The sequence below is a fragment of the Coenobita brevimanus genome, chromosome 26 (genome assembly GCF_032717465.1).
Source record: "Coenobita brevimanus isolate Jiangsu-jjx chromosome 26, ASM3271746v2, whole genome shotgun sequence".
NCBI classification, from domain to species: domain Eukaryota; kingdom Metazoa; phylum Arthropoda; class Malacostraca; order Decapoda; family Coenobitidae; genus Coenobita; species Coenobita brevimanus.
Window position 1 is genome coordinate 3,828,107 of NC_136979.1, and position 6,894 is coordinate 3,835,000.

The window sequence follows — 6,894 nt, forward strand, 5'->3', positions numbered from 1 at the left end:
TTGCTTCTACCAAAATGTCTGGACATAGGTAAGTTATTGTCTATACATTGCTGCATATGGAACTTCTTATAGTGAGTGATAGTAAAAATGACACATAAAGACTTGTTTTAATGTGTGAAATTATTGATTTGAGGGAAAACCACATTCTGTCACTTTTATTATCAGTGAAAATATGATGCCAATTTAAATGGGCTCTATGGAGCTCAGTCAGGGCACTGCTGCCTAAGGAGAATACTTGAATCAAAATACTTGTTCACTTTTAATGCTTGTGTTACTTTATTTTGATTATATCTGATATATTCATATCCCCAAGGGTCAATATGTGTATGAATATATATTTAGGATCCTAAAAAAAATTTTGTTGCGTAATATATTTTTACTTTTACTAATGTATTTAATAACTGGGTCTTTTCTCAATATTACAATGTATTCTCGGGTAACACACGTGATCCTTTTTCTTGCTTACCCTCTTATGGACATATGTTTTCTCTTTCAGAAATCTGAGAGATGTTGAAGAGGCAGTCAACTACCTGTTTTCATTACCTGATGAAGAAAATGCCACAGGCATCGAAATTGCTTTGGAGCCTCCAGAAGATGGGGAAGAATCTGATGTAGATGACCCTAGTGAGGATATAGCTGTTGTGGAGCAAGAAAATGTCCGATTGCTGGGAGCAAGACTTCTGGCACAACCCCCCCATATAAATCTGACAAACCGAAACAGTCGCACTGAGCCTTTTCTGCATGGAGTGCATCAATTTTTGAAGAGCAGGAAGAGTTTGGGTGTGATGAGCATGTAGCAGACGTTGGCCCACCGAGGAGAAAGAAGCAAAAACGCTCAAAGCCTGTTTATGAGTGGAAGAAATGTGAATTTCAGATTTGTGATGAAGTTGATGTCCTTAGCTTACACGAAGTACATAAACCATCTATTGTAGAAAAATGGGCAGATGAAGGATTTACACCTGTGGACATATTCAGATACTTTTGGGACAAAGAATTGATTGAGGTGATCAAGACAGAGACAAACCGTTATCATCAAGTTAAATTTGGGAAAGATTTATGTGTTACCAAAGAAGAACTGCATCAGGTACTTGGCATTTTTCTTCTCTCAGGATATAACCCAGTTCCAAACTGACGGCTGTATTGGACGAAGCAGGCGGACACCCGAAATCTGGCTGTAACTCAGTGTGGAATGACAATAAACCGATTTGAGGAGATCGTGCGAAGCCTGCACTTTGTGGACAACTCAAAGAAGCCTTCGGATGATAAGATCTTTAAGATTCGCCCTCTTTTTGAACATTTCAACAAGCTCTTCATGGATGTCGCTCAACCACTTCCTATGACATGGGCTATTGATGAAGCCATGGAACCATATTATGGGCGACATGGATTCAAACAATTCATTAGAGGAAAGCCCGTGAGATTTGGCTACAAGTTTTGGTGTCTATGCTCCCATGAAGGACTGTTAATGAATTTCCGCTTGTATGAAGGAAAAGACTCTGGGTTTGAGGAAGGAATACCTGTGGGTGAATCTGTAGTCCATGCATTGGCCAAAGGAACAGTACCTAAGGGTAGCAGTGGATATGTTGACAACTTTTTTACAACACTGCCTCTTCTCCAGTCTTTCCAGGAAGCTAATATTAGTCTGACAGGTACAATTCGTAAGGACAGAGTCAAGGATGTCCCAGTGTCAGACATCAAGAAAAAAGAGAGAGGGGAGGCAGAGTTGTTTCAGGAAAAAGATGATTGCTATTTGTGCATGGAATGACAACAGCAATGTTAGGGTGGCAAGAAACAGAAGTGACAGTGCATCTCTCTCAATGGGCAAATGCAGACGGTGGTCAAAAAAGAAGAAAGAAGTGGTAGTAATCCCTCAGCCAAACATTGTGAAGCTTTATAACAAAGGAATGGGAGGAGTAGATCTGTTTGATCAATCTAGGGGAAAGTATAGAGTGTCATTTAGGAAGCGAGTGTGGTACTTTCCTCTTTTCCGCTTTCTCCTGAATGGCTCAATTGTAAATGGGTGGATTCTCTACAGAAAGATTCACAAGGTGTCACAGCTAGAGTTTCTGAGGGAAATTGTCAATGTTCTCCTAAAACCATCAGAGAAACCTCGTAGACTTGTGCCCCTAACTTCACCCGAGCATGTACGCTACGACAGAACAGATCATTATGTTGTGATGGGAGATACTCAACGGCGGTGTGGTGTGCGTAAGAAGAATGTGAAGCCTAAGTGCTCCAAATGTGATGTGGCACTGCACATCCAGTGCTTTGTGGAGTATCACACAAAGAAATAGGAATGTGTATTTTTCAGTCAACTGATGTAAAAGCCTATATCAAAGCTCTTAGTATTGCCTGCAAATAATATACAGTCATAATTTATCAGTTTCATGAATTTATGCATCAAAATATATAGGAGTAAGCTTTCCTGGAATTTATTTTTAACTGCTATGAATCTTATTATAGACTGCTACTTTATATTTATGTGGCAGATTCTTGTAATAATTTCATTAGCTATACATTTTTTTTGTTAAAATTACTCTCTTTACAACAAATATTTATTAAATGAGATGGTTCAACACATAATTCTTTCATTTAATCCAGATCCATCAATAAATTTTATCATATCAATGCACAGTGATGAAAATTGAGAGTCACACCAAGGGGGACTGCTCCATAGAGCCCATTTAAATGGGCGTGCCATATTTAATTATTGGAGGAGCAAAATTGAAAAAAACATGCATAATTCTCAGTTTTAGATCAAAATTGTTAAGTTCTATAAGAACAAAACAATTTGGATGATAAAGAAGAGTAGTCCGTGCTAAAGGGTTAAGCTCTCTCTCTCTCTCCCAGTCCATCCCTCTCCTCGTCGTTGTCCAATATTCTTAATGAAAAGGCAAATAAGAGAGGAGGAACAGCGAGAGAGGAAGGAAGAAATGAGGAATCGAAGGATGAAGAAATGATAGGAAGCAGGAAAGAAGTAAGGAAGAGGAATGGGAGGTAAAAGGAAGAAGGAGACGTAGGGAGAAGAAAAGATAAGAAATAGGAAGGAAGGAGGGAAGAAAAAGTACTGAGAATGAAAAGGATGAAGAGGGAAGAAAAAGGAACAAAGGAACTCTAAGGAACGAAGAAGAAGACAAAAACAAGAAACTGAATGAGTAAAAATGAACATCCGGATTAAAACACTGAACAAAGTCTTAAAAAATAAAATAAAAAGACAATGAACAAAGGCTTCAGAATTCAGTGACCCATTATCCGAGTCAAAAACTTTTCAGAATAATATTTTTTTATTCTTTTATTTGGCTGACGAAAAAGCTGACCGATAATACTGACAGCGGTTGTACGACAGAGAAAAAAACGATGCGCCTCTAGTGTAGTTACTCGATCCACACACACACACACACACACACACACACACACACGTCTGACTTTAACCCCTTTAGTGTGAGAACATTATTTCGTACTATCTCTGCTGTCCTTATGCAATCTCAGGCAGACTTTTCAGACTTCAGGACTTCGAATTAGCCTTCAATAAGACTTTCTCAATATACAGTATTTCCTTTCATGTAAAGTGATATCTTCTACCGATAAACTGATATATGAAAGTGACGTCAAGGGGTAATGACGCTGAGAGAGAGAGAGAGAGAGAGAGACAGAGACAGAGAGAGAGAGAGAGAGAGAGAGAGATCTGAGTGATGAATACCTACAACACAGATTTTAGAAGAGATGTATTCAGACAAGATATATATATATATATATACTAATTTCAATAAACAAAGCCTCTGAACAAAATATGATATAAAAAATGTTACGAAAAAGGAAAAAATAGTAATGATATAAAGGCCACAACAGCGCCATCCAATAAACAGACCCCCCCTCCGTCCCATCACATCAAGAGCCTGACCCGGAAATAAGCATAAAAACACGCACACACGAAAACGACGCAATTTAGGGTTGCGTCGGGGATCCAAGGGGCAATGACAGTCGAGCGAGGGATACAAATAGCGTGTTGTAATTGATGTGTCTACGATAATTTGAGGGAAAAGAGGAAGGATGGAAGAAGAAGGAGAAGGAGGAGAGGAAGGGGCAGTGAAGGGAAAGGAGGAGGGGAAGTTATATATAAATTTGCCCTTACAGTTGTACAGCCAGGAATGTGAATGAGATGGTGGGATGGGAGAAAGAGGATTTATGGAAAAGAACAGGGTATACAAGGTGAAAAATGAAAGTGAGGGCTGGAAAAGGGAAGACATCGAGGAAGACATAGCATACGTATAAACGAGAATATCTGTTATCTATCTAATATGTGTGTGTGTGTGTGTGTGTGTGTGTGTGTGTGTGTGTGTGTGTGTGTGTGTGTGTGTGTGTAAAACGACAGAACTGCTTTAAAATTGGGGGAGGAGTATGAAATAGACTGCGAAGAGAAAATTCAAAATGACTCGAATTAATGAACGTGGGAGAGGAACAAACGATGATATGCAACCTTCCCTAATGAACGGACAGAACGGGAGGAGGAGCGAAGGAAACCGCGAAAGGCCGTAAGGAAGCAATAGCGAGAAACGGCGGAAGGAAAACAGGAAGAAGTTGTGGAGGAGGAAATAGGGGTTGAAAGAAAAAGTATATCTAAAGCCATCGATTTTTTTTACGGCCTCATCTGAATCACGTGAGGAAGATAAAACACGTCTGGCCTCTCTGTGTAATTACTAACAGCACTTCGTAATGTGGGATGCAGGCTAATGAATCGAATGTGGTGTCGATCTTGAACCTATGTCTGGGAAAAGTTATGGGATTTTCTTTTCCTCTTGTGATTTCTTTTTTGTGAATACGACTCCTGGAATAAATAAACAGCACACAGAAAGATAAATAGACAGACAGACTGATAGATGGATAGATAGATGGATAGCTGCACAGACAGATAGATAGACAGACAGATAGATGGATATAAATACAGATAAGTAGGTTAAACAAATGGGCAAAAACAGACAGATCTCTCTCTCATCCATCTATGTCTTCTCTTCTGTCCTCTGGCCTCTCCCATCCCTCAGCCTGACCTTATAACCTTCCTTCCCTCAACGTCCACGGCTCTCTCTCTCTCTCTCTCTCTCTCTCTCTCTCTCTCTCTCTCTCTCTCTCAATGGTACATCTTTTCCATGACACTTCTTCATGACTAGCATCATATTCTACTACTAATCTCTTGTTACAACTCAGTGTCCAGGATGAAAGGATGGCAACTTTTAAAGTCAAGTTAGCGTAAAAGGAGTACAGTATTTCCCTCACATAAAATCAGCATCCAACAGCCTAAGAAAAATAACCTAAAGCGTCCACAGAAAAGAGAAAGGGTTAAGAGAGAAAGATAAAAAATTAGGGACCTTGAGATAACATCGCCCTGATAAATGGTTTGGAAGGAATGTTGATGAAAAGACAAGAGGGCATGTTCTCCTTATTGACTTCGCAACACCTCTTTCTCAGCTATTTATCCTGCTAAAAATTACTCTCGTACATGTTCCCTGTGCCATTTCGGTGTCGATATAGTTTCCAAAAGCAAAACAAGGGAATATCAGTGTGTCATTAAAAAGAAATAAATCACAAGAGGAAAGGTGTGAAGAAGCCTCCAAGGTGTACCAAAACACAGCCATGAGTGGGATTCTCAGACTCACTTACGACCAAAATCCCACTCGTAACTTAAGATATATTTTTTCCAGGAAGAACTAGGCAAGGGAAAATTTAGTACTCCTTCTCTAATCATCCTGCAGAAAATAATTATAACCTGCAGTAATTTTTATCTCGTAACTTTAATTTAGTTATGAGGTCAGAACAGAAGGCAGAGGGAGATCGACGGCCTCCTAGTGCCTCCTGCAAATCAAAACCTTAGTTACGATAGAGAATCCATCGTAAGTGCGTTCGTGTATCCGGACCCTTAATATCATCTCAGGTAAACAGGGCGTAAGAAAATATATACGACGGAACATTGGAGCAAATAAATAAATAAATAAATACCCAGTTACATAGATTTACAGACCATGCATATCTTATGGTCTCTCACTGGTGACCTGACCTAAAAAAAAATATATATATGTTATTAAAGAACCTAAATAACTACATGAGACTGAAAACAAGCTCTCCACCACCCCGTAGACCCTCCGGCATTCCCCCCACACAATTAAAAAAAAAAAAAAAAAAAAAAAAAAAAAAAAAAAAAAAAAGCAGAGCCGAAATGTATGAAGAAAATTTTACAAAGTAGTAGGAATTAGTAATAAAAGAGGGAGAGGAGGTGGAAGAAACTAGAAAAAAAAAATAGAAGAAAACGACATGAAGGATGGATTAGGATTTGAAGGAAAAGAGGGAAAGGATATGGAGTGAAGGATAGGAAGGGAAGGATATAGAGTAAAGGAAAGGATATGGGGTAAAGCAAAGGATATGGAGTAAAGGGTAGGATGTGGAGTAAAGGAAAGAATATGGAGTAAGGAAAGGATATAGGGTAAAGGATATGGATAAAGGAAAGGATAGGGTAAAGGATATGGATAATGGAAACGATAGGGAGTAAAGGATATGGATAAAGGAAAGGATAGGGAGTAAAGGATATGGAGTAAGGAAAGGATAGGGTAAAGGATATGGATAAAGGAAAGGATAGGGAGTAAAGGATATGGATAAAGGAAAGGATAGGGAGTAAAGGGTAGGATGTGGAGTAAAGGAAAGAATATGGAGTAAGGAAAGGATATAGGGTAAAGGATATGGATAAAGGAAAGGATAGGGAGTAAAGGATATGGATAAAGGAAAGGATATGGAGTGAAGAAAAGGATATGGAGTAAAGGAAAGAGCAAGGGTAAAATAAAACTACACGCCTTCAATGTAGCTCCCATTGCTCACTCTCAGGTGAATAAAATCGTCTGACTTTAGATA